This window comes from Pezoporus flaviventris, unplaced genomic scaffold (genome assembly GCF_033815535.1).
Source record: "Pezoporus flaviventris isolate CSIRO_AGI_PZ_B2104156 unplaced genomic scaffold, CSIRO_AGI_Pfla_v1 ptg000107l, whole genome shotgun sequence".
NCBI lineage: Eukaryota > Metazoa > Chordata > Aves > Psittaciformes > Psittacidae > Pezoporus > Pezoporus flaviventris.
In genome coordinates, this window is record NW_026892655.1 from 1,344,032 (window position 1) to 1,371,794 (window position 27,763).

The 27,763-nt window shown below is 50.3% G+C and overlaps 2 protein-coding genes across 4 annotated transcripts in view; one reads left to right on the forward strand and one right to left on the reverse strand.

Annotated features, from left to right (window-relative positions):
* The window catches only part of SKAP1 (src kinase associated phosphoprotein 1), a 140,693-nt gene that overhangs the window by 79,961 nt on the left and 32,969 nt on the right, over positions 1-27,763 (reverse strand). The window lies entirely within an intron of this gene.
* Positions 26,728-27,763, forward strand: part of ATP5MC1 (ATP synthase membrane subunit c locus 1) — a 254,377-nt gene continuing 253,341 nt past the window's right edge. The window contains exon 1 of the mRNA XM_061477743.1: positions 26,728-26,744. The gene's annotated coding sequence lies outside the window, so the exon portion shown is untranslated. The remainder of the gene's footprint in view (positions 26,745-27,763) is intronic.

Consider the following 27,763-nt stretch of genomic DNA (forward strand, 5'->3'; position numbering starts at 1 on the left):
GAAAGAGCAGATTTGAGCTGGTGTTTTCAGACACCAGAACAAAATCTGTTGGGGCACAGAAAAACAAGCCAGAAAGAGCGTGAGTAAGAGGCAAAGGATAAAGAGGAATAAAACAACTCCTTCACGATCCCTGTCTTTAAAGCACTGCATGTTTTAAAAGCCCAGGGGAAAAAAAAACCCAAACAGCAATGTTAAAATATATTAAAATGTATTAAATTTAGTGCTACCAAATTTACTGATTTTACATCCAGATTTCTTTGCATTCCATTTTTTAAGCTAATCCGAGTTTTTGGAATGTTCAATCTCTCACATTTTGGTCAAGGAAGAAAAGAAGGGGAAAAAAAAAGCAGCTTTTCAGCTGACAGGACTTTTCAAACATCTGCCACCATAAATGTGTAAAACAAAACCAGGCAGCAGCGAATTCTCCGTCTTTACTCCTCGTGCTCCCCGGCAAAGGCAGAATTCACGCTCCGTAAGTTCTCTGGGAAGCGCTGCTAGCAGGGATTTGTTTTGCTTTAATTCAATAACGGTTCCCATTAAAACAACAACAACAGCAAAAAGGGGCCGAGTTGAAGACGAGGGGGGAAAACGGGCCCACGGAGCGGATTGCAGCGATGAGATGAGTGAAGGGGATGCAGAGAGAAACACCTGAAAGATCCACTGACAGCACTTGTGTCGGAGGTGCTCGATGGCTGTTTACACCAAGTGCCATCTGGCTGTATAGATATAATAACAATTATTCCATTGAGGTATGCAGCTCTCTAAATCATATTAATACACAATGATTCCACTCGTCTTATAGGGCTTGCTGTTACCGCGTGCTCCCATTTAACCTGGGTAATGCGCTAAAACAAGCCTGCCTCGTCATTAAGAATTGATTTTTTATTTATGGGAATGTCGCTGGCAATCCCATGACATCCCTTTGTCAGGCAGGAGGACGGGGGGCTGCGTCCCTGCGTTCATCTCTTTTTATGGCATAGCTTTAAAAATTTGCAGCATCTTGCTGCATTTGGATGTTTATGGTGAGATTTGTGCCCTCGCGCGGGGCTGCCGTTTCGCTGCCGAGATCTATTTCACATGGCACTGGCGCAAAGCGTCGCCTATACTTCATTAGCTGCGTTACATCAGATAAGGGCTTTATTTCCTTAAATTATTTAACCTTGGGAGAGCCCACTGGGACCACATAAATTACAGCCCCACTAATGAAAATCATTAGTTATGCGATTCAAAAAGACAACAGCAAAAGAATTAAAGATCTTTGAAAATCAACTCTTTTCCATAGTTGAAATCTGATATCTCGGATAATTGGGCACAATCCTCCCTTTTCCCAAAAGGGTGCTGGTTAGAGCTCAATCCTGAAGCACCTGAGACTATGGAACATTGGGGTTTCCCCTCCAGTTTTTGGAGTGCTTAGAAAAGCTCCTCTGCTGCTTTCCAGAGGAGAGCAGACCATGAAACATCCCTTTATCATCAGCAGCAGAGGCAAAATACAGCTCCTAATTACAGGAACAAATGTCAAACACTTTGTGTCTTTCCTTCTAGCTGGAATACATGATCCGGCGATGGACACCTGACATAGTAGGGCTCAACCCCCAAGGCTGGACCATACCTGCTCCCTGTGCTGAAAAGGGCAGAGAGAATCAAGGGGGAGGAAGCAAAATGAAGTGCACTTGCTTCAAGTTGTTATCTGAGCATTAAGTAATAAAACCAGCACATTTAATTTAGCCTCTCCCCCACTAAGTATCTCATGGGGGACATCTTTAATAACACCTTCCACCATCCATATCACTATTATGGTAAACGTTGCCACATTAATTCAAGTTATTCATTTTTTGTCCCTTTCGTACGCTGTTTGGGGCGACGGGTTTGGTTGAGCTCCGCACACACGGAGCATCCTGATGTTTGGGAGGCCATGAGGAAAGACAGGAGGATTTGGGATGGATATTCCAGAAGAAAGCATCACCTCGCCTCTGTTTGGCTTTGTGGGGATTTATTAAAGCAATTGAGAAGAGGCAAACAAACCCCATAACTCACCAAACTGATCCTAATGGGGCTCAGGAGCACGAGGACTCGGGCACAGGGTAGGTCCTGAATACGGTGGTACCCTCCAAAGGCTTTTGTTACACATCTAGCCCTATCCTTAGAATAAACCATCATAGAAAAGAGAGTATGAAGCACAACCATCCTCCTCCTCCCTCCCAGCAATCAAACCAAGCCAGCTTCATACAGACACAGCAAAAACCAGTAATAATAAACAGGGATGATATGGAGATGGAGCCACCTCCCCAGTAGATAAGCTGGATTTATGAAGCCACAGAAGTTTCTTATGGTCTCCAGGAAGGCACCGGAGCACCTCTGTATGACCACTCAGCACCTCATCCTCCTGGGCCACTCACTGGTGACTGCTTCCAGCACTGGTGAGCATCAGACTGGGCAGCCCGATGCAAAACGAGAACCCCAGAGCTTCTCAAAACCATCAGCGGTCAAGATAAATGCATTTTAGAAGTGGTCAGAGGTTGGTCTGTTCTGCTGGGCTGTGCTTGAATCCAGAGCAACAGCGCTGGAGTAAAACCAGAGCCAAAGGAAGCCTTCACCCATCACTGCCAGGGATGAAAGCGGAGGTGGCTGGACCCCCATCTCTACCCCGGCTCTGGACCACGCTCGCACTGTGGGATCATGCACCACTGTGACCCCTATAAAACCCCGGGTTGAAAATGGTGATTTAGGGATGGCAGTTCAATTTCCCAGCTCCTCCAGATTTGAACTCAGAACCTAGCAGAAGCCAAATGTATTTTCCCCACTTTAATTACTGCACCTTAGCTTGTTTCAAAGGGCTTCTTCTACACACCCCCCCCTTTCCTTTTTGTTAAACCTGTAAAATACACCCAGCACAGAGTTAATTTTAATGTTCAGCTGATAAACCATGAAAAACATGGGGTTTGCAATGAAAGTGCTGACAGAAACAGTAAAGACGGAGCACTGCCATTGGGTGTTGCTGCAATTTGCCTTCCAGGGCTGTCTTTGGAACAAAAAAAAAGCCAAGCTCCACATGCAGCATGCAAAGAAGTTACAAGTGTGCTGGGGGCCTGGGGATGGAAGGGGGGGGCAGCATGTGAGATGAGGAGGGCGGGCGGCGCTGGGAGTAGGGAAAACTGCAGATCAATCATTTATAATTAACAAAAATCCGATTGGCGCTTTAAATAGAGATCAATGGGTTGCGGGCTGAGTGGCTGCCGAGGATGTATTCACCTTCTCGTAAGTCTCCTCGCAAGCTGTCACACCTCCCGAATCCCCATTTGTTTTGTTAACAAAGCTTCGGGGGGCGCCGGGCTCTCATTGAAATTTCATTAATCTAATGGAGTAAAGTCCTATAGAAAAAAATCAAATCCTCGTTGGGCGAGATGGTACCTGGGAAAGATAACCTCTGGTTGAACTCCCGACTCCGATCGCGCTGCTATTAGTCTGAGGAAATAGACAGCAACTCGGATGATTACAGCCACCGGCCTCAACATTCCCCCCTCCTCTTTCTCGCCCACCTCCTCCTCTTTCCTCACCAGCCCTCGCCAGCATCGCGGGCTCAGCTCGCAAACCGCGCCGCGGCGGAGGGAGGTTGAAGCCCACCAGGTGGCATAGAAGGGGGCACAAAGTGGGGTGCATCTGGGCTGGGGGGGGTCTGGGCACATCCCTTCCCCGGGCATTGGATAGCAGGCATGGAATGGGGATGTCTTTAAAGATGTCGTGTGGGGTGAGAGCAGCACCGGGCCACGGTGGTGATGGTCTGTCAGGTCCTGGGGATGCTCTGGAGGGCACTGGGTGTCCTCTTGGCCAGTGCCCACCATACCCAAACCATGCGGTGTCATTAGTCCTACCTCTAATTTAAACCAAAAGAAAACAAACTTCCTTCCCTTCCCCATACCAGTCCGCAACCTCAACTTCTCATCCTTCAGACCCTATTTTGCTAGAGGCTTCCAAGGGGAAAACCACTGCGTTTCCTCCACTGCTGGAAGCGTGACCTTTACAAACAGGACAAGCAGCTCTTGCTCATGTTTTGAAGATGCTGTATTTGGAATATTCCAAGAATCCCAACAACTGGAGTAACACAATCGCAGGAGATTCTCAACTTTCAGTTCACACTCCTCCCAAATTCCTCATCCCCTTGTTTGTGGGAAAGAGCAGGAAACTTGAATCCGAGGGAGGAAAGACCATTAAAAAAGGCAAAATCTCACGGTTTTCTGGCTGCTTGGGATTGCAGTCAGCGCCTGAGCTTCAGAGGAACCCAGCCCCACTTTCAATGGGATTTGAAGTGAACGGTTATAAAGATGCTACTGAGCGCAGACATCTGTACAGCTGAATTGTGCTACCCAAGTGGCAATTATTATACAAATTCCTTTAAATGTAGTGGAAAAGTGAAGCAGGCCATCCCCGCGCTCTCAAATCACTCATCCAGGTGGCTTATAAAATCCAGCTGCAATTTTTATTTTGGAGGACTTGTATCATCTATATTATACAACACTACGCTCGCCATCTGTGGCGTGTGGTTCCGAGTCCTTGGCCAACTGTCAGCATGAAAATCATAAACCAAACCCCACGGCATTATTTCAGATGGAAGGAACCCCCGCAATAAAGAGAACCTGAACCAGGTCGGATGTAGAAATCAAAACCTCATCCGACTGAGCATCAGTTTAACTGCATGGGATAAAGTGTTTGTGTGAACCCCCAGCACCGGGTACAGCTCTTTGAATAAAGACATGGATTTGCTTTCTGTTTACAATCTAAATCTACAGTTCACTTTAGTGCCTTCATCTGAAACTGTGACAGGTCTTTACGGTAAGCTGACCAAGCCCTTCCCACTCTTCTGGGAAGGGCACTTACTGCCTTGTAGATGGAGAAGCTGAGGCATTGCCATGCTAGGACAAGGTCCACACTGCCTGATCCCTGCTGCTGCTCTTGGGAGCCGAAGGGTGCATGCATGGGGCTCTGACACAGAAAGGTGACGGGTCCCACCTTGCCCTTACACCAGTCCCATCATCATGACACAGAGCCTACAATGCTCTCCAAGGTCACTGCAGCAACCTCCTCCTCCAGAGCCCAGATTCACCTCTACCCATCTTGAGCATGGTAACCAAACCGAGCTCCGCATGACGAAGGGGATCAGTGGTACCATGGAAGTACCCACCTCCTACTACCAAGTGCACAGAGCCCACTCCATGGGTGCTTGGATGGGTGTACTCAGGTGAGATGCATCTCATGATGAGGCTTTACACTTCACCTTAAGCAGCCCAACGCCCTCCTGCTTTTAGCAGGTGCAAACCAACCAGCTCAGACCGCATTTTCCAGCCCATGATGCAGGTCAGCCACGCTGGCCAGTGCAGAGTGACCCTGCAGAATGGTGGCTGCAGGATGAAGGGACACAACCAGCTCAGGAGGGGAAGGCAAGGCAAGCTGTGCCAGCAGAACCCCAGCCTGCAACCAGACACGGTGTCAATTAGAGGATGCAGCATGCCAGGGCTGAAAGCTGAACATAAAGAGCCTGATGGAGACAAGGAGGCAGGCAGGGATTCAAGGAGAGGGCAACATTGAAAGAAGACACGAGGGGATGCTGGTCTTGGCAATACACACGTTCCTCTCCCACTGTCCTTACCCACAGCTCCACTCACTGAGGGATATTCTGCCTTGCACTCCTCAAACCCCTCTCCTTGCGCTGGACCTTGTTTGTTTGCTGCTTGCTCTTGCGTACTTGCTTCCTACCATGGACCCACCTGTGGAATTAACTTCCTGCCCTCCATCCCTTACCCCTGTTTATTCGCTTACGCTGCTTTCGGCTATGCGCTGGAAGCATCGTTACCTTTCCGAGCCAAAAGGGATAAAGGACAAGCAAGGGGGGTGGGAGAGGAGGAAGGGCGCTACCAAGTTCGGATTCTTCCGAGGGGGAAAAAAAAAAGAGAAGCAACCTTTGTTTAAAGTACAGCACCTTTCTGGGCATCTGTCTCTTAGCAGAGAGCCTGGGAGCGAGAGGGATGTGCGCGCACACCCCACTGCAAACACACACACACAGATGAGCCTTCAGGGAATTGTGTGAACTTTTGAACCAGGGATGCAGAGACAGAGCCTGCCCTGTTCCCACTTTAATAAACAATTTCTTTTCTTTTTTTTTTTTCTTTCTTCAATTAATTAAGGTTTGGAAAGAAGAAGGGGGGAAAAAAAAATGGCAGAAGAGCAGTAATTTAGCATGCGGCACGTCCTTTACAGATGGATCCTACCTTTGGATGCTTATTAAATCTATGCATGATTGCGCTAGAGAAAATTAATCGCATTGTTTTTCACTATTCAGAGGGGTTTGCAAACAGCACAGAAAATGATGCAGAGCTCTGGTTCCCCCCCCCGTTCCCACACTAACAATAAGGACAGAAACCTAATTCACATCCTACCCGCGCTGTGCCAGAAGGAGCCTGTTTTGAGCGAGCCTCAGCACACAACCCACTGCCGTGCAAAGGTTTCTTTGCCAGGCTCGGAAGCCCCACTACCCCCGTTTCTCCCTCCATGGCCTCTGAACTATCCAGTTAAAGACTGAGGTTTTACTTGGACCCTGCTGGGAAGAAAGAGCTGAGTGACCGCTGGGGGTCTGCTCTGGAGGGGAACGGCTGAGTAAACCCCAAACCTTCAGTGCTCTGACAACCGAGTATCTGCCTGGAAATAGGCAACGTATTGAGACAAATACCCAGGGAGCCATGAGAGATCTGCATCCCGTCAGCCTTAATAAAAGACTGTCATACTCTGGAGATGGAGCCCACCTCCAGCCTCTTCCTCCCACTGCAGCCTCCCCCCAGCTGCCCCAAAATGAGCCTCATGCTCAGCTCCCAAGCACCACGTTCACCAGCTCCCAAGCACCATGTCCATCAGCTCCCAAGCACCATGTTCACCAGCTCCCAAGCACCATGTTCACCAGCTCCCAAGCACCATATCCATCAGCTCCCACGCACCATGTTCCCCAGCTCCCAAGCACCATGTCCATCAGTTCCTAAGGACCATGCCCATCAGCTCCCAAGCACCATGTCCATCAGCTCCCAAGCACCATGTCCATCAGTTCCTAAGGACCATGCCCATCAGCTCCCAAGCACCATGTCCATCAGCTCCCAAGCACCATGTCCATCAGTTTCTAAGGACCATGCTTTTCTAAATGAGTTGAGAAAAATCACTAGTTTTCTCTCACCCTTGAAATTCCTTCTAAACCAGACCCTCCCAACCCAGCTCTACTTGGCAAACCCACCATATACCATTAAAAACCCCAGAACACATCTGAACCTGGATCTCAATACATCCAAAAGATCATAGTCCCTTCTTTCTCTCCTTGTTTCTCTCTTTCTTATTAACCCTCATCACAGCTAAGAATATACAAGAGTCCACAGCTAAGGATATACAAGAGTCCATAGCTTTGAATCCCATGGATTGAGAATCGGCAGGTTTTAGAAACAATTCAGACTTCTAATGGTATCTGAAAGGAAAAGGGGAGGGGAAGGATTTGGCCCAAAGAGAAGCAGCAACGTCAGGAATTTGATAGAGGAAATGATGCTGAGGTGGGTATTCTGAGCAAATCCTCTTCCTTCCTAGACAGAAGTCCCACGAGAAAGCAGGACCTGGGAGCCTGTAGGCCACAAACTCCATATGGCTGCATGCTGGTACTAATGTGCAAAACACTTGCAGGTGCTCTGCTAAATGCCAAGTAGAGAAAAGAGGAAAATAAGGAAACCAATCAGGTCCAAATCTGATGTTAGGAACAAGTAGAAAATAAAGGCTCCTTAACTAGTGCAGCAAAGGAATATATTGAAACCAGGGCACAGGGTGAGCCTTCTCTCGCCCGGATTTTGCCTTTCCTAGTGGCCATCTGCAATCTCATGCTCTGTTTGACAAAGCAAACGTCAGAAGCTCCATGCAAGAAATGATGCACGGGACTGTGCTACAGTGAGCACTACCTGGTACAGGTGACCTAGCCCACTGGCCTGGGCACACAGCGTCTTAGGGACTGTGAAGTGTTGGAGGATTTAGGATCACAATAACTTCAGTTTCCCTGATTCAATTCCTAATCCTCTGCCTCCATACATTCCTCAGGATGGAGAGAATCCCTACCTCATCCACCAGCAACACCACTAGAGTGAAAGCAGCAACGTTCGGCACACACTGCACCGGCTCCTACATGGTCGTAGCCAAAAGGAACCCCTCCCACGCAGAATAAGCTTAAGATGCAGGAAACCAGCCACCAAAGAACAAAAAGACAACCACGAGGATGGCAAAATCACACCTTGTTTTCACAGGGCTTCCATGACATGAGTGATAGTTGGGGAAATGGAGGAAACTACAGGGAACAAACTCCAGGAGCTGAGCAGAGAGGCAGGACTCCAGGTGCTCCTCTAAATTCTGCTGTTAAATCTCTTTCATCTTAAGCACCTTCTTTTCCCCTCTGTTTCTCTTTTAATAAACCAGAGGCAGATATACTACGCTTCTGCCCAGGAGAAAGAGTATAAAGTGATCTGATACTTGTCAGAAGAGCTTCACGTAAGATCCTGCCCATTCCCAGCAGCTCCCATCCTCGCTAAGAACACATTTCAGACACGGATCCAGCTGAGATGAAAGCAGAAAAGGCTTTTCTTGGTATGAAGTATCTACAAAGGATGTTTTCGCAACACACAGTCCCGGCACTTTACAATCCACATCCCAGTCTGCTTTACAACAGCTTCCTGGCATGGTTATGCCTTATTATGACATTTCAGTGCATTAAAAATGCATTGGGCAAAGCAAATAACTTTAAAAAACAAATTTTAGCAATGTGGAGCTGTAACATTAATTGCTGGGCTGGTTTCTCTGCTTCCCTCTCAGCTACTGCAGCTCCAGCCATAAAGGTAGAGGACAAAACAAACATCCTGGGGTTCTGGCTTCCTCCTGGTGACGAGCCCACGCAGCTGAGAGCATCACGCGCACAGAAAATGATGCTATTGGTTTTCTTGCATCCCACTTGTCTTGCAGACACTCTGTCCTTCAAATTAAAAAATCTAAAGGGTTTAGATCTAATTTAAACCAAAAGACTGAGCTGAGCTCTTAGGCAGAAGCTCTTCCCTGTGAGGGTGCTGAGGCGCTGGCACAGGGTGCCCAGAGAAGCTGTGGCTGCCCCATCCCTGGCAGTGCTCAAGGCCAGGTTGGACACAGGGGCTTGGAGCAAGCTGCTCCAGTGGAAGGGGTCCCTGTGCATTACAGAGAATTGGAACTGGAGGAGCTTTAAGGTCTGGGATTCTATTAAATACAAACATCCCAGGACTTACTGAGCACATTTTTGCTTTCCTGCATGCCAATGGGAAAGACTTTGTTTCTAACCTACGTAAGAGGGCAGAATGAGGCCCAGCTGTTGGCATTTTCAGCTTGATGTGCTCAAAGTCTCTTATCTGTTCGAGTTCTTCAGAGCCACAAACACTGACTCTCCCTGCCCCATGGGGCACAGACATCAGCAAAGGACCCGCAGCCCCTTCCTGTGCTCCCTGCACCACAAAGGTCTCAGTCGCAAGGATTGCAGCTGACTTGCACAAGTTGTTTTACAGCATGGCTACAGCCCTGTGTCTATTAACTGATAATAATAGGGTTATAACAACAATTTTTAAAACTAAGACAATGAAGTCATACTGATAAAATAGGCCATAAAGAGGGATCTATAGCCTGCTTATTGCTCTGTAATGATGAAATACGGCTGACTCGCAGTTAGCTGGAAGAAGGAATTTCTTTTTCTTTAATACCACATCTACTAAGTAAATTTGGATGGAGTTCTGTTGTCTGGAAGCCACCCCACACCACTGGCACCTCACAACAACACGGCCCAGGTGGGGAAGAGAAGGGAATAAAGCCCTGTGCTTTCCACCCAAGGTTCCCAGCGTATTTCAGGCACTTTGGAGCTTTAGAACTTTATGGCCCTGTGTGCACAGATGAACAAATGTGATGGAGAGGGAAGGTGCAAAGAGGTTCTCCTTCAGGTCAAGCAAATAAAGGGTAACAATGAGCACTTTACCCTTTAATTCCTGCTTTGGTACCTCCAGAACATCTCAGTCCTGTTTCCTCCACCCAAGGCACATGCAGAGACCAACACCCTGGCATCTCCTTGGGATTGCAGCAGGGCAGGGGACCAGTCCATGCCCTCAAAGGCATCACCACCACCACCACAAAATCACAGCTCTCCTGAGCCCACTTCTCCCGAGGCAACCGTGCTGCTGGGATGAGGATCAGTGGTTCACCCCAAGGCCTCTGGCTAACACCGGGAGGGTTTGCATCCGCACTGCTCTGAGCAAGTGAGTATTTTCACAGCTGCTCCGAGGTCCTTGGAAGCCACACTCGGGCCTTTCAGACACCTCAGCTCAGCAAAGCAGTTAAGCACATGGTGACGTGTGGTACTGATGACAAATCCTGCTCTGTTCTGGAGCTTAGAGGGGACGAGGCAGCAGAGTCCTTCACAAAGGACCTTCAGGGAGGCTGTGAATGCTCCATCCCTGGCAGTGGCTGGATGAAGCCTTGGGTGAGATGGTTTAGTGTGAGGTGTCCCTGCCCATGGCAGGGGGGTTGGAACTGGATCATCTTATGGTCCTTTCCAACCCAAACCATTCTGTGATTCCACAGCAACCGCTGGCATTGCTCAAGTTCAACAGAGACCTCTCATGGGACACACAGAGGCTTGGGGTTCACCAGGAAGGCAAAAGGAAACACTTGAACATGGAGAGATTCTCCTTCCAGTTCACGTTCATTTTGCCAGCAACACAAAATCGCTGATATTCCTTGGATTTTCATACCAAAAGCAGTTCCAGCTCCAGCTGAGACAGCGATGGAGCAGGAAGGACAGAAAGCCTGACTCCGGTGAACTGACCTTCCCAAACCACCCTTACCTGCACAAGACCTCTTTACAGCTTGAAGACTTGGCGATGCTATTGAGGCAGATGTTCTTCACCCACATTTGGCCTCGTAGTGCTGGGCATCACTTAGCAGCGATGCTCATTCCTATACCCCAAAAAGAGAACCACTACGGGACTCAGGGGGAAACTGAGGCACGATGGAGCAGGGGGAACAGGGAACTGCAGGGACCCATCCTGCATCCCAACCCCTTGCCCGAGCCCCTGACACCACAAAGCTTTACAGTGGGCTTCATCTTTGTGTGAAGGTGCCCAAGAGCCACCCAAAACGCAACCCGTCGGTGGGCAGCTCTGCAGGGCTGCGGCCAGGGAGGATGGAGGAGGCCTGGCCTATCTTTGGGGGTTGCCATGGCTGCAAGGTCATCCTTGCAGACTTGGCTCTACCAGCAAGAGTTCAGACGGGTCAGCGTGTGACCGGCTCAAACCCCGAGGTTAAAAGTTCAGGCCGGGAAGGAAAAACCAATACGTCCACGCCGAGGCTGCTCTCCCATTTATTTCAATTTGCATCAAGCCATGCATATAAAATCCAGATAAATTCCATTCAGGTCCGGTGTTGCCTGACGCACAATGTATGCAAACAGATGTCTTTGGGGCTTTCACTCAGCTTTGGGGAGGAGACAAGGTGCTACGTTAATATATATTAATCCTACATAGAAACGTTGGGGGGGGGGGGAATAATCCTGTTTTCCAGGAAAGCAGGGCAGAGATTTTAGGTTTAAAACCACCGCGTTCCCTTCTCCCAGTTTTCATTTCCCCCCTTCTTTGTCATTTCCCCAGCTCTCCCAATCCACACGGTGTCATATTAGGAAAGATAATGAGTATTTACAACTGCAGCCCTGCTTGTCACTGCAGTTATAGCCTCTATTTATATCCTGTGCCACTTTCGCCAGATTCCCCATGACTGATGCCTTTGATTTATAGTTCAACGTGGTTCCCCCCCTCTTCTCGCCTCTCCTTGAGGTCCCACCTTCGGAGCCAAGCGGGGCGGCTGCCGCTCAGCACCATGGCCACGAGATGGCTCCTGGACCCCTTCTCCGGCCACCACCGGGGTCTGCACAGGGTCCAGAAATGCATCAGGACCTCCCAAGGGACCAACGCTGTGATGGGCCGTGGTACAGCACCGGATGGGGAGAACCCCCCCTTCATCCAAGCACTAGCACTACCTGCATCGATACACACAACTCCCCCAGAACTGCTTCGTGCTGCCTTTAAGAAATAATAGGAGAGAAGGAAAGAAGGAAATAGATGGGAAATTGTTTAATAATTTAAAGAGAGCAAAAAGGGCCAGGACAAAAAGGTTTCAATGGCTGCACAGCAGGAAAAAAAGTCAAATAATTTGGTTTTCCCTAATATTAGCTTACCTGGGAGGGAAAAGGAAGAGAGATGGAGCGGGGGGAACCACATAAAGAACCAGAGGATGGTGGTGGGTGCCCCTTTTCCCTGGTGGAGGGCTGGATGAGCCCCATCAGATGGGTAGATCTAAACAGTTGGTGCCTGCCCCAGCCCCTGCGGTGCTGGATCCCACTGAGGTGCTGGAGCATCACCCGAGCCAGGACCAGCAGGATGAAATAATCAAGTGTGAGTGTTATGGAAACACAGTGCAGCCTTCGAGGGGAAATTAGCCAGATTGTTTCTGTAACTCGTTTAATGGGAAACAGTCACACTTTAAGGGGTGCTTGAGCCGGCGACAGTAATGAGAAGCTGCTGCGCTTGGGTCCAGCGCTGCATAAGGGCTGTCATAAGCACATTTGCTCGCTCGCATCCAGCAGCAGCTTCCGGCCTTCCCAGCATTTTATCTTTAATAAAATAGCCTGACTTATAAAAAGCTCCTTCAGCTCTGGCACACGAGCAGCGAGCTGGTGAGCTCGGTTAGAAAGCAACTTGCTTCAAATCAAGTTGGGTTTTTCCCTTTGCTTTTAAGCTGTTTCCAGCAGTAAAACTCCCACTTTCAGGTGCCCAATAATTCCCTAATAATCCCCTTTAGCTTTTAATCCTCCAGGAAATAACCACCAAAAAAAAAAAATCATTTACAAAGTCTTCATTTAGCCCCATAAATTGAGAGAAACCCACAGCCAGGTTTCGCTTGAAGTCAGACAACCAGAATTCCATACATCAGAATATAAATCCAATTCTCTTTTACCTGCCAGGATTTCCTCGGAGAGCAATTCCAAGGTCATAAAGAACGGGCCCCATCCTGAAGCCTTTATGCAGTTTTATTTAGTGACTATTGTGGCTTTGCTGAGAGTTTTGCCCGTGACCCGCAGTCCATGCAATGCCTAAGTAATGGTTTAATAAAGACTTTGACGTCTTAAGGTAAGAATATTGGGTCAAATGGCAATCGCCCGTACGAGAGCACGAGGGGATGTTTGTGTTACAAATGTATGGATGAAACCTTCCACGTGTTGGAAGCAGTTCCTTATGCCAGGACAGGAAATTAATGAGGTACCCACTTTTCAATGACTAAAAACGAGGGAATAAAACCATTCCAGCAGCCCTCCATTTCTCAATGCGGACAAAGTGCCTTATTTTCATCATCCCTGTCAGTTATGACAAGTGCCGACTGGACAAACACCAGCTCCAGTTCTGGCCATTCATTTCTAGTCATGATGATTTGAGCAGAGGCTCAAGTGCCTAAAAATACAGACGAGGTCCGGTTTGGGTTGCGGGGGGCGGTTATCACAGAAAGAACAATAAACCATAAAAACAAGACAGGAAGGTTTCAAGATGCTTTGCAGTGGTTCCAGTTCCTGCCTTTCCAGGCTCTGCAAAACGGGCATTTCCACCATTAAAACAATAAGAGAAAATAAAAGGCATTTGCCCTCTCAGCCCCCCCTTGTCTCCTAAGATGTGCTGGAAGCCAAGTTGTAAGAAATAAGATTTACTGCACCGAGGAGCTTTTACTATATTTGTAGGGAGTGTTTCTTCCCCTATCAGTTCCAGACTCCAGCTCACAGCATCCCTTGAAGAACAGATGTCCTGGGGCCGTGAAACCATTCATCCTCCCCACAGTTTGGGGGGTCAGGCCTGTAGGAGCCGCCAGCCAAGAGGGGCTCTGCAATTGGCATGAGAAATCTCCTTTTCTGATGAGCCAGAGGATCATCGGAAAGCGGGGCATTGCTGCGAGCAAAAGACGCTAATTTGCTACACTACTGGATGTGGCTGGGGAGAGGCAGCGGAGGGGGGGAAGAACGGATGGAGGAATAAAATCCCACCCAGTTACAGAATCAGTGCTCGAACCTGCTCCCGGTTCTTCATCAGCGTGAAAAATGACAACTGCGCGGAGATTCTTCTCTGTCAGCAGCGTAAATGTGCGATTACAGCTGTTCATATTTTCACTCTAATGAAGGGTTGCACATTTAAATGGCGAGATTTATTAGGGAGCGCGGGCCGCCTCTGCACATGCAAAAAGTGCTCAGCGACGCCTAAACCGCCGCTTGTTTATTCTGGCGTCAATGATCGTTTCTCTCCGTGTTTAAATAATAAGAAGAAGGGAAGAACAGCCCCGTTTGGCCCCTTTTTGGGGGAGGAATAGACAAAACGCAACAAAAGACAAAGCGGGGGGAGAAGGAAATCAGACAAAACCTCAAACTCCAAAGCAGGAAGGAAAGATGAGGAGCGGGGGATGAACTAAAATGAGAAAGAACCCCCCCCACCGCGAGAGCAGGACCCCCCCTTTCTCCCGGCAGGACCAAGGAGCCGACAGCCCTCAATGCGCCGAGAACGCGGCCCGAGGTTGGGTTCATAAACAGGTGAAATGATGGAGTTTATTGCCACCAACATCCCCACTGAAACGAAATAACCGTGTTGCCGTCTCGGCCCCGCTGGAAGACGGATGGTAAACTTGACCTGCCGCTGGTACTATCCGAGTGCCATTTTTTATCGCCCTCGGCCACCCCCCCGGCGGAGCGCGCTGGGTAAATGCCTGTGCGTGGTCAGGTCAGGCGCGGGCGCGGGTGAAACTCCGTTCACATTTGCATACAGGCGGGTTTCCACAATGAAGACCCATCTGTTCCCGTCAGCGAGTACAAATCGAGTGTCACCCAACGCGCTGCAAACGGCAGCCGCGCGCGGCCATTAGCTGCAGGAACACTTAGCTCAGGTTACGGATATGGAACTGCTGATTTGGGTTTAAATACCTGATAACTGAAGACTTTTTATTACACGCGAACAAAGAGTGAACCTTGAACTGATCACAAGAGCACCCCACTCCCCCATGGACCCGACACCCACCCTTCACCCTCTATTATCCGCACAAAACCACTGTATATTTGGGGGGGGACGACAACGCTCAACCAGATTGAAATGTCACCAAACAGATCTTAACAGCAACCGGTGACATCAAATTTATACAGGAGACGGGATGCATCCAATGGGAAAAGGGAGAAAAGGATGGGTGGTGCAAACAGAAGGCGAACTCTGAACTCTCCATGCCCTTTGAGGTCATTAATATTGGTGCAACGTTGGTCCTTGAACTTCTACATTATGCCAGGGTGGAAATATGTGCGGTCCAGGTTCAGCAGAGGTGAGGGTCTGTCCCCCTCCCATCACCCCAATCCCAGCTCTGGCCACCAGCCCCTTGGTGCTGCTCACGCCGAGCAGGATGGGCCAGGACCCACATCACCTGTGTCATCCTGTCCCCAAAGCCAGCTCTGTGCTCATGTGTGGTGAGCACCAAGGCCAGCAGGATCATGGGCCAAGTTCACAGCGAGCTGTTTGGGGGCTGCCCCTCATCTCTGGGCCATTTAGAGGTTTCCTGGGGAGCTGCTTTGCTCCGTTTCCCCTTTCAAGTGAGGGAAGCCCTAAACTTCCGAGATTTACTTCCACGATGAGCACAAAAGCCATTCTTTGGCACTCAGGACGAGCCTCCTGTCCCACAGGGGAGGCATTGGGCAGAAAAGCAGCAAAGCTCAACACCCATACAGAAAGAGCAGTGTGACGACCACCATGAACCCCTTCTTGTTTCCACAATGGGGGACAACGAGCACAGCCGAATCCTGCCCAGCCACCTCCAAGCATCCGCTGCCAGCTCCTCACCCCCAGACATCAGCACTGCCCCAGGGATGTAGGAGCCAGCCCCCCCAGAACTGATACACTGAGCATCAGGCGCCACAGCCAAAACTGCTCCTAAGACCACCAGAACAACCCCTGGCATGGACAGAAGCCGCATCTTTACTGGGAGGAAAACACCATTTCAGGAGCATGAACAGGAACACCGTTTCGTCCCACCAAAACCGTATCTGGGAAGGTGAAATCCCATTAAATCCCCTAAGATGGGCAGTTTTCATGGCCCAGCTGCCTTCCTTCCCCTCCTTTGGAAAGCTCCCCTAAACAAAGTGGGTATTTGCATATCACAGGCAAGGCCCTTCTCGGGATGCCACCCATTTGCATGCAAGGTGGCTGCTCCGAAAGGAAGAATAAACCAACTCGGGACAGGGGGGGGAAACCCATTACACAAGGTTTACCCTTCTGTTGGCTTCTAAAGAAAGAAAGCCCCATTAAAGAGCTGTCAGTGGTTTAATTCCCGTTTTCCTGCAGGGATATGCTCCCATTCCCATCCCCAACAGATAAAGCAACTCGTCTGATAGAAATATTGGCTGCTGGGTGCGTGTGGGTTGTTGTGGGCTGGTTTTTTGTGCGAGGAGTGAACAGGAACTGAACCTTGAACTTCATTTCCCCTTTGAACTCGTTACCTTTAAACAAAATTCCCCATGCTTTCCCTCTTCAAACAAATTTCATCACAATTACAGTCCCTTCCACTTCGCTTAAAGATATATAATCATTGACTTGACCTAATTACCTGGTGCAGGCCTTTCTCTACAAGGTGAAAGCCATATTGGTGTGAACAGAAGCTGACCCCTGTATTCCTGATACCCCAATTTTATTCTAATTATTGTATAGGAGGTTTTCCATCTTCCTCTGTCCTCCTATTCCCTCCCTCCCCCCGGTTGCTATTTGGTTGCCGGCGCGTTCAGTGATGCCCTTTGGGTTGGGAGCTGCCTGGAGACAGGCTGCAAAATACATCTTAGGTTGAAAAGAGCATATTCTTTTTTTATCCCCCCAACCTCATTCAATAGGGAACGGGGAGATTCAGCTCTGCAAAAGGCTGCCAAGAACAATCCCCCATGGAAGCACACGCGGCATCGCAAGCATGTGGGTTTGGGGACCCCCACACAGTGACACCCCACACCACAGCCCCCCCCCCAGCAAGGCCTGGGCTGCTTCTCTCCGTGGATTAAAAGCTTTATGCTAGCAGGGAATGGGAATTCTGATGTGGAGGTTGAAGGCGATGTTTCCTGTAACTCCAGAGCAAGGGGACTGCACTGAGAATATAAGCACAAAGAACCAGGCTCCAGCTGGTCCCACAGTCCCCTCTTCCTCCAAATCCACGCGAGCCAAAGTCCCTCAAGTGCCAAGAATCACCTTTTTTAGCTGTATGATATTGTGAGCCTGGCGAGCCCAGGACCCCCATGCACATCACGCTCCTGGTTTCGTCATCCCCTCATTCACCCTCCCAAAACACAACGGGAAGTTCAAGGGTGCTGGGTTGATCCTGGTCCAACACCACCTCGACCAGCCGGTGCACTGGAGGCAAACCACTTCACACTCCTCTAACATCACCCCCCCCTTGTCACCCTTTACCTTGCCCGTTTGCCTGATCAAACTGCAAGCTCTTCAGAGCTGTAACTCGGTGCAAAACAGCTTTGGTGCTGTGGTGGTACCACAAAACATCACTGCAATGGGAATTAAATCATCTTCCAGCAGACTAGGACAAGACTCTGGTACCTTCCTGCATAAGGTTGAAGGTTACTGCAGATCCCCAACTTATCTAAGGACAGTTTTTCCCCTTACAACTGAAGTTGCAATGAAAGGATGGATCTTCCCACCAGTGTCTTTAGCCTGGTAGTTTCTAATTGCATTCAGAGCTGACGAAAGGCTCCAATTACCTCTGCAACGCAAGATATTTCCCCTCTTATTCTTTCAAACCAACAAGAAGCAGCTCACAGAACCAGCTCCCCCATTAATAAAGGGTGCCAGGACCTGACAGGCAGGGTCATGGAGAACCCCCCCCCCCCAGACCCTCTCATTTGTCTTGGGCAATTGAAAAATAATTAGCAACTGCAAAAGGGTTCAGTACCGAGGAGTAAACAAAGGGAAAAGGGTTCCTCCACATCACGGCCTGCGGGGCACAGCATTTGCGCATCCCCAAAGGTGAGCATCTCTCCCCATGACAAATGAGCCAAGGACGGGGCAGGAAGCGAAGGGGAGGGCAGGTGTGGAGAGGCAAAGAGCTGCTCTTTGCACTCGAATCCCTTCCTTGCTTGTCTTCCCCCTTGGCTCATAAGCCCCCACAACAAAGGAAGGAGCAGAGGCAGAGCGAGCCAGCACCGGAGTGTGCAGATAGGTGGTGCGCAAAGCCCAGCTCTGTGACACCGACGTCGTGCATCCATTTGTTATGGTCTCTTGGCGAGAAAGGCCATGCTCAGATGCCCTGGAGCTCCACTGTAATAAATAGACGCTGAAGATTAAAGGAGCAAATCCTACCACCTGCCCCAAGTCTGAACCCACAGATTTAGCATACTGGGGTACCCAAGAGGGATGGAGGCTTTGTAGACAGCAGAGCTATAGCCATTTTATGGCAGTTTCTGCAACCTCAGGGCTTGTGCCTGTGCCCCTGGCTCAGAGAGCTCAGCTCCCCTGCTGAGCCCTGAATTCAGGGCTTGAACGGGAAGACCAAGGGGGAGGGGAGGAAATCAGTGCTTGTCCCAGTCCCCAGGCCTACCCCAGCCATCCTGGGATGGAACCGAGGACCCAAGCCCCAAAGTCACGGTGATCCGCACTATTGTCCTCCCCCTCCGCCCAGAGTTCTTTGATCAGCAGCAAGTTTGCATCTCAAAGAACAGGAGGGAAAGAATATTCAAATCCTCATCTTGTCTGGCCCTGCTTTCCCTTGGTGGGCTGGTGAGTTTCCCATTGTAAAAGTGGGTGGTTTCAACCTTCTTGCTTTGTTTTTCCATTGGTTGAGGGTTTTTTTCTGCATTGCAAGACCTTAAATAAGGTCCAACACATCAAATAAGAGAATTGAAGTATTTCTGACCCACTTGTTCCAATGGCATTTGAAAATAAAAGCTTATGTTTGGGGTTTTTTTTGGTTTTTCCCAACTAGATTTCTCCTTCACTGGGATGGGAGGAGGGATGGATACAGGAGTGTCACCATCCTGATGTCCACTAGATGACAAACACAGCTCACAATTGGCAGCAAAGACTTCACACCTACGTGGGAGATACCATTACAGCTCAAGGGGTCTGAAGCTGTGCTCTGCTTCTTGATGGCTATAGAGGCTGTTCAGGTGGCCTTTGGGCTTCCTAGACTTGGATGAGGGGGTGAGCGTGGTACCCATCTATTGCTTTGTACTTCGATGGTTGTGTTTTCCTTCCCACTAATCCCCATTTGCATGAAGCCTTACAGGAATCATGATTAAGTTCCCAAACCTCCCAACCCACCGGCCTTTCCTTCTAATCACAGCAGAGAGCTAAGAAATACAGAAGGCAATGATCAAAGGTAGCACCACCACAATACCAAGGTGAAGCTGAAAAACGCTGGGGCAAATCCAATGTCACCCTCGTAAAATAACAGAACAGATTAGAAGAAAGACTCAAAAAGGAACTAAATTACTTGAGGAGCAGCCAGGCAATAATTGCCTTCATAGCAACCAGCAACCTTTGGGTTTGTGAAGAGAGAATGACCTTAGGCACAGGTCAGCCTTTCTGATCAAGCTCAGAAGGAGCAGATGAAGGCTAATGTAGAAGATGCAATATATCTGGAGCCTTTCCTGGGCCTCTGATGTGGTGCCACAGCAAATCTCCCTGAGAAGCATTAATTTACCTCAGCTTGGATAGAAGCAATCGTCAGGCTGAGAACTGGCCCAAGGGCCACAGGCAAAAGCTGGTGATGAATGGTCCCGTGTCACGTGCGGGGAAAGCGGCTGTGTTGGGGTACTGCAGGGGATGAGCCCCCGTTTTATCTAAGGCAAGTAAACAGTCCATTAATTCAATGAGCAGGAAGATACTAAATTAGGTGGTAATGCAAATATCAAGTGAAAGCAGAGGAAATAATAGCAGGGGACATGGAGAGGTTAGGAATAGGGATAGAGGAATAAAACGAGATGCATCCTACTGAGGAATAAACCAGGGTAATACAAAAACAAAAGTCATCTGGAGCACATCCAGCCCCAGGGAATGTTATGGAGCAAAAGGAGAAATGTTATGGAGAAAATAAGAATTTCAGATGTAATCGAGGATCTCAAAAGTGAATTGGTTGCATGGGGCACAGGGAGCTCCGCACGGAGAGGAGGGGAGTCAGGGTAACGCAAAGCTTCTGCCAGCAATGATGCTACATCTACACAGGCTAAACCCCAACGCTGGATCTAGCCCAAAATCTCAGCAACTCAACCTAACACACTGAGCACAGGAAGGGTGTGCACAGGAGTAGGATGGAAACCGGCTCCCTCCAAGTCAGAGGCAGGGGACTGATGAACTCATCCTGCAGTCCCCGGCCCCCTGGAATAACAGGGTTTGCTTTGAAAGCAAAAAGCCCATGGCAGGGGGGTTGGAACTTGATGATCTTAAGGTCCTTTCCAACCCTAACTATTCTATGATTCCATGATATGAATGAGGAAGCAGAAATCAGGACAGACTTGAAAGCTCCACTGAGCCAAAGACCTCTCCTGCAGATGCCCATGGCCTTTGGGGGACAGCAGAGTTCTGTCTTTTTAGGGAACCAGAAGTGGGTAAAGCAGAGACACAAGTCACAGGGGGTGGGAAGCACCACCCTATAGATTAGTTTCAAAGACCGATCCCAACCGCATCCCTGCTCTAAATCCCCAAGGAGAGCTCATCCCCACCACGCACATCCTCTCCACACACCTCATGCATCAGGTGTTTATCGGGAAAGGCAGAGTGCTTCCAGGATTTGGAAGGAGTTCAGAGCGGACAGGGAGCTTCACCCCACTAAATTCTGTCCTCCCTTGGGTTTTGTGGCTTCTTCACCCACTGCTAGCACAGCCCCTGCCAGGCACCTCTCTTGGCAGGCTCCCATTGCCCACAGCATAAGCCTGTCTCAGCACTAAGTGCCTTTGCCCCAGATACCATCAGTTTCAAGCTAAAATAAACTTCCCCAAATTCCATCCTGTTTGCTAACGCTTTGATCCTCCGCAGAGCGATGCCAGACCATTTTCATCTGCAGCAGATGGCCAATGTGCACTGCTAAATGCAGAAGAGGTCTTTGGCCAGAGAATCTGAGCACGGTTGCTGGGGCTCCAAGGCTTTCAAGATGTGATTGCCACCTACACCACAGGCTCTTCACTGGACCTGGGTCGAGCCACTTGCACTCTGCATCAGCCCCAGCTCTATTATTCCCTCCATTCCAGTGGATGAATCCGACTCTAAAACCAGGCTAATGCTCTCCAACTGCTACTCCATGATTTGCCTCCTAAGCTCTTTGGGATGGTACAGGCAAGGCAGTCAAGGCTTCTTTCTCCAAAGGCTACCCAAGTGCCAGGAGCATCCCTGCGCTGCTGGGAAGGTGCCACTGCGAGGGCAACTTGGTTAAATACCGCAGCGGCAGAGACACGGCCCTGGGTGAAGGGATGCTTCAAGGAACCCATCCATCTGCCAGAGCGGTTGTTCAAGCACAGGGCGAGGGTGGATGGAGGAACAGCAGCAATTCACCACTCTCAAACGGCAGCTCCCACTTTAACCTACGAGTGCAGGAAAAAGAATAGGGGTGAAGCTTTGTAACCAAATAAAGAGAGCTGGGAGCTCAATAACAGGCATTATCCTATGGCAAAGATTTTGTTATTGTTGAGTACTGATTCCTTTATCTCTCGGAGACAATCAACCTTCAGCCAGAGGAGTCTAACCTTAAAACCCCATAACTCAATTTTACATAGTGTTAAAGTTTGGGGGGATATTTGTCAGTGCTGGAGCTGATACAATCAGTCTGGAGGACCCCAGAACAAAGAGCAGCGGGTGAAGAGCACGTCACCTCCACACACATTCGTTTCCTTGATGAACAAGGAGCTATTAGTTGGCGAGAAAGCATTATCAGGGGTGAAGGATGATGCCGATTGTTTCGGCTGCTCTTCCCGTGACACTGGATTAGAAGAAGGAGTCCCAGTGTTTGCTCAGTGCCCCTCTGCCCCCAGCACACACAGGTACGCGGCCGCACGCTCCCGGCCACCCTCCACCACGGAGCACAAAGCGATCAGTGGGGACACCCAACCCCTTTCAAGCGCCGCCATCTCTCCGAGGGTTACACAATGAAAGTTTACCTGGTTTTAAGAAGCAGTTCGTCACCGGGAGCCTTAAACAAAGCTCCTCCTAAACCCCACGTGTGCAGACACACGCAGAATGCCCCCGTGCTCAACGACAGTGATGGAACGGCCGAGCGCAGCCTCTCCGCTCGAGTAAACCCACCGGCAGGTACACCAGCCCCAGAGAGAAGCTCGCTGAATAAAGTTACACTTGACTCCTTCTATTTAAAGTAGAAGGGAGAGAAGTTACAAGAAAAATTGAAGAAAAGAGGCTTTTCCTCCCCTCCAGTTGTTCTTGAGCGCGTTTCGCTTTACCATTTATTATAAGCAGTCTTTAAATTAAATTCTTCAGGACAGTGGCTTTATTTTTGCACGGAGTGATTTTCAGCAATGCATAACCCGAGTCATAATTTCATGTATTCCCCGTGGCTCACGCTGAACCACACACTGAAGCACATGCTTAAGTCGGAATGAAGTCAGTAGTAGTTTAGTGTGTGTTAATGTATATACAGCAAGGGCTTTTATTGCTGTCCAGACCATTTCTCTCAGCTGGGAATTTGGTAGTTCAGGACTTGTTAGTGTTTGGAGATGGATCCTGCAAGATACAGGTACAATTATTACTACTGCCATGAACAGCTCCAGCCAGACAATACCCGGAGTGTCTTTGGGGGGCGAAGCTGTCTTTATTCGGGATAAGGGAGAAGGGCCCCAAGGCTCATGAGTACCAAGAGCATGGGGGAAGCACGTGGCTTGGTTGCCTTTCTGTCCCACAGAGGGATGAATAGAAGCTCACCCTGCTTTCAGACAAGTCTTCTTGCCGTTCACTCAGAGGAAAAGCCTCCTTCACCTCCTCTGCTGACCTCAGTACACTCAAAATCCTATCTCCAAGAAAACAACCCCCAAATCTTTCCTCTAACCCCAATGTATTTCAAAGGCACAATCTGGAGCATCCCTCCCCTGTGTTCCTGCTGAAGCACACACAGAACCCACCAAATATTCTATCTTATTCTTATCTATATACTTGGACAAAATGTCTATCTTATGTTTGCTGCACCCCATCACTACCAGTGCCAAGCACACTCAGCCCCCAGCCTTCTGCAAAGGCAAAACCCCATCTCCCAAGCCTAGACAAGGTCCTGGGGGTCAGATGTGGCGGTCTGGGCATCCTCAGGCTGCTTCTACACAGCCACAGGGCACCAAAGCTGGCACCTCTGCTGCCGTGCTGCTGGGCCACAGCACCCTGCCCTCCAAGCACCCCTCCTACAGAGGAGGCCCCAGGCAGGTCAGTAATGACAGATGCTGGTGCCTATGAGTTTGGGGCACTGGAACCACTTGCTTTTGACAAAGGGCAGAAGAAAAGCGGCCATGAAGTTCTACCCCGGCACTTTGTGAACTCCCATTTCCTGCATATTGATCCCTCTGCTGGGGAGAATATGGAGACACAAAGCGTTTATGCCTTGGATTTACATCCTCATGAATAAAAAGGCCTTTAGGAGGCTGGTGCCCAAGTAATCCCAGCATCCCCCCCCCCCAGCTGTAACTTGGCACATTGATAATTCAGGGGTGTTTGACGTGGGGAACCTGCAATGCACCACGAGAGGAAGCTCCATCCCTCTGACATCCCTCCTGGGAGCCGCCACCACCACCCGGCTCCGCGCACCCGAGAGCATCAGCTCAAAGGCGCCAGTGCTCCCGCTGAAATAATGGACGTGCCGAGGGCATCCCTGTGCTGCAATTCGTTTGAAGCTGGGATCGTAAGGCAGCGGTCCCTGTTTCCATGCAAAGTTGCTATTAAAACCCAAATAACACCTTGTCATTAGAGACTGTCCTCTAGGTACGGAAAATAAATCTCTTCCCCTGATCCTGCGCTTCCAAAGCAATACAAAGAAACTTTAATTATGCCTTTTCCCTGTCGGCGAGCAGCGGAGCTGGCAGGTTTGTGCTCTAGAAGAGCTGCATTAATAAGTTATCGGCATTTTGGTGACTTGGAAGTGATTTCAATTACAAATCCTGTGTGGGGCCCCAGCGAGCTGCTGAGGGTTTACACCGCACGGCTCACAACATAGCTGCTCTGCCTGAAGAGCTCTTACGAGCAGGGAATGACTCGAGCAGCTTCAACACCCCAACCAAACAGCGCCGTGGTTGGGCAGGAACCCGTTTCCAAACCACAAACCCAGGCAGGAGACACCCAAAACCCCACTCACAAGCACGGTATTGAGTGTAAAAGCAGCGCAGGCTTTCAAATCCTGAGGCTGCAAATAACCAGCATGAAGTGAGCAGAGCATCACGGGCGCGTTCGGGTTGGACCTTCCAAGCTCAGCAATGAGCAGGGACATAGAATCATAGAATAGTTAGGGTTGGAAAGGACCTTAAGATCATCCAGTTCCAAACCCCTGCCATGGGGGGAGACACCTCACACTAAACCATAACACCCAAGGCTTCATCCAACCTGGCCTTGAACACTGCCAAGGATGGAGCATTCACAACCTCCCTGGGCAACCCATTCCAGTGCCTCACCACCCTCACAGGAAAGAATTTCCTCCTAATCTAAACTTCCCCTGTTTCAGTTTGAACCCATTACCCCTTGTCCTATCACTGCAGTCCCTAATGAAAAGTCCCTCCCCAGCATCCCTATAGCCCCCCTTCAGACACTGGAAGGCTGCTATGAGGTCTCCACGCAGCCTTCTCTTCTCTAGGCTGAACAGCCCCAACTTTCTCAGCCTAAAACACCTTTGACTCCATCACGTTGCTCAGAACCACATCCAGCCTGGCCTGCAATAGCTCCAGGGATGGGACATCCACCACCTCTCTGGGCAATCTGTGCCTGTGTTTTACCCCTCTTTTAGTGTAAAACCATCACTGCTCGTCCTATCACAACCAGCCCTGCTAAAAGCCTCTCCCCATCTTTCTTACAGGCCCCTTTTAAGAACTGAAATTCCACAATAAGGTCTCCCTGGAGTGCTCTCCAGCTGAACAACCCCAACTCTCTCATCCTTTGCTCACCAGAGCAGTGCTCCATCCCTCTGATCACTCCTGTGGCCCTCCCCTGGACCCTTTCCAACAGGTCCGTATCTTTCCTGCACTGAGGAAGTACTCCATCATCCAACTTCGATGTGGGAGCTTCAGGCATAGGCTGGACCAAAACACTGCGGGGCCCAATCTTGCTCCATGTCAGGATTACATCCCAAGGAGAGCACTAAGGAATGTCCTGCCTGGTGATTCCTAAGGGAACCTCTGGTCCTACCCTCCGTCACTGCTGATGATAAGGTGTCTCCAATATAATGTATACGTCCCCTTCTGGCGGCCTGCAACCAACCCACCCTCCTCCTCTCCACCCCTAACAAATAACCCTTACTACTGAGCCGAACCCACTCGCTCTGTATAAAACAGAGCCAAACCTTTTGAGCAGCCAGACACCCGCTCCAGGAACATATCTGCACAACGCCAGGGCCATTAGCACACCGGGGCTGAAAGCACTGATGTTAGGGTGCATTTCCAATCACAAAATGCTAAAGCAAAGAACAGGAGCCCTGGAGCCTGGAGGGAGGCTGATTTCTGCACAGAATGTCACCATAGACAGGTATTGCTTGGAAAATACATCTTCCTATCCATGGATTCGGGCCTGTTCTCCTCCCCCTGGCAAAGCTCGCATGGAACTGGTCAAACCTGCTCAAAGCCATGGTAAGGAATAAGGAGAAATAAGTGATCTGTGCTTTAACATCTCCCATTTAGGTGATGCTTGAGATCAGAAAGGAAACGAGCCAGGAGAAACCTTCGATGGCATCACACTTGTCACAAACCCCGTCCCTGAATGTCTCCCACCCTGTTTCATAGAGTTTTAAAGTACCTCAACAGCACGTTTATAATAACATGGTCAACAGCAGAAAAAGACATTTCTGGACATCAGGGAGGCAGAATAATTGCTTCTAATGGTATCTGAAAGGAAAAACGTAAAGCTTTCAATGCCAGTGTACGAGGCATTTCCCCTCATCCGCAGGCATTCAGGGCCCGATCCATACACATCAGAGAGCTTGGAGCCACTCAGCATTCCTGAAACCGGTTCTTGCTGCTTTTTACTTCATGCGATTGGTTCTCACTCCTGAAACAGCAGCATCTGGGCAAGGGGCTCCTTCACCCCCCCCCGGCCACGCTTCCCACCCCTGCATCCATCACCCAGTGCCTCCATGGTTACCCTGGGGCAGCGGCCACAACCCTGTCCTTGGGGCAGGAGACCACGGTTCCCACGCTTGGTGTGGAAAAGCAGGGATCTGCTCCTGCACCGAGGCTCCCCGGCAGGAAGAAGGGACCCGGAGGAACACCCGGGCTGGAGACTGGGTGGGGTTTGGGGGTCGGTTTTAGGGGGGTCTTTTGGTTCTTGGTTGCGGGCTCACGGGAAGCGGAAGGAGCCAACGCGGGTCCGCGGCCGCGCACGGTGCAGCACCGCTCTGCGCCACACGGGGGCGCTGCAGAACTCCGCTGCCGCCGCCGCCGCGCCCCGGTTGCGGAGCCGGCAGTGACCCCCCCTCCCCGGCGGTGAGAACCCCCCCCTACATCCCTCAGCATCACCCCAGCGGTGTGACCCCCCTTACATCCCTCAGCATCACCCCAGCGGTGTGACCCCCCTTACATCCCTCAGCATCACTCCAGCGGTGGGACCCCCCCTTACATCCCTCAGCATCACTCCAGCGGTGGGACCCCCCCTTACATCCCTCAGCATCACTCCAGCGGTGGGACCCCCCCCTTACATCCCTCAGCATCACCCCAGCGGTGTGACCCCCCCCTTACATCCCTCAGCATCACTCCAGCGGTGGGACCCCCCCCTTACATCCCTCAGCATCACCCCAGCGGTGTGACCCCCCTTACATCCCTCAGCATCACTCCAGCGGTGGGACCCCCCCTTACATCCCTCAGCATCACTCCAGCGGTGGGACCCCCCCCTTACATCCCTCAGCATCACCCCAGCGGTGTGACCCCCCCCTTACATCCCTCAGCATCACCCCAGCGGTGTGACCCCCCCCTTACATCCCTCAGCATCACTCCAGCGGTGGGACCCCCCCTTACATCCCTCAGCATCACCCCAGCGGTGTTACCCCCCCCTTACATCCCTCAGCATCACTCCAGCGGTGGGACCCCCCCTTACATCCCTCAGCATCACTCCAGCGGTGGGACCCCCCAATTACATCCCTCAGCATCACTCCAGCGGTGTGATGTCCCCCTTACATCCCTCAGCATCACCCCAGCGGTGTGACCCCCCCTACATCCCTCAGCATCACCCCAGCGGTGTGACCCCCCCTACATCCCTCAGCATCACTCCAGCGGTGGGACCCCCCCTTACATCCCTCAGCATCACTCCAGCGGTGGGACCCCCCCTTACATCCCTCAGCATCACTCCAGCGGTGGGACCCCCCCTTACATCCCTCAGCATCACTCCAGCGGTGGGACCCCCCCTTATATCCCTCAGCATCACTCCAGCAGTGTGACCCCCCCCTTACATCCCTCAGCATCACTCCAGCGGTG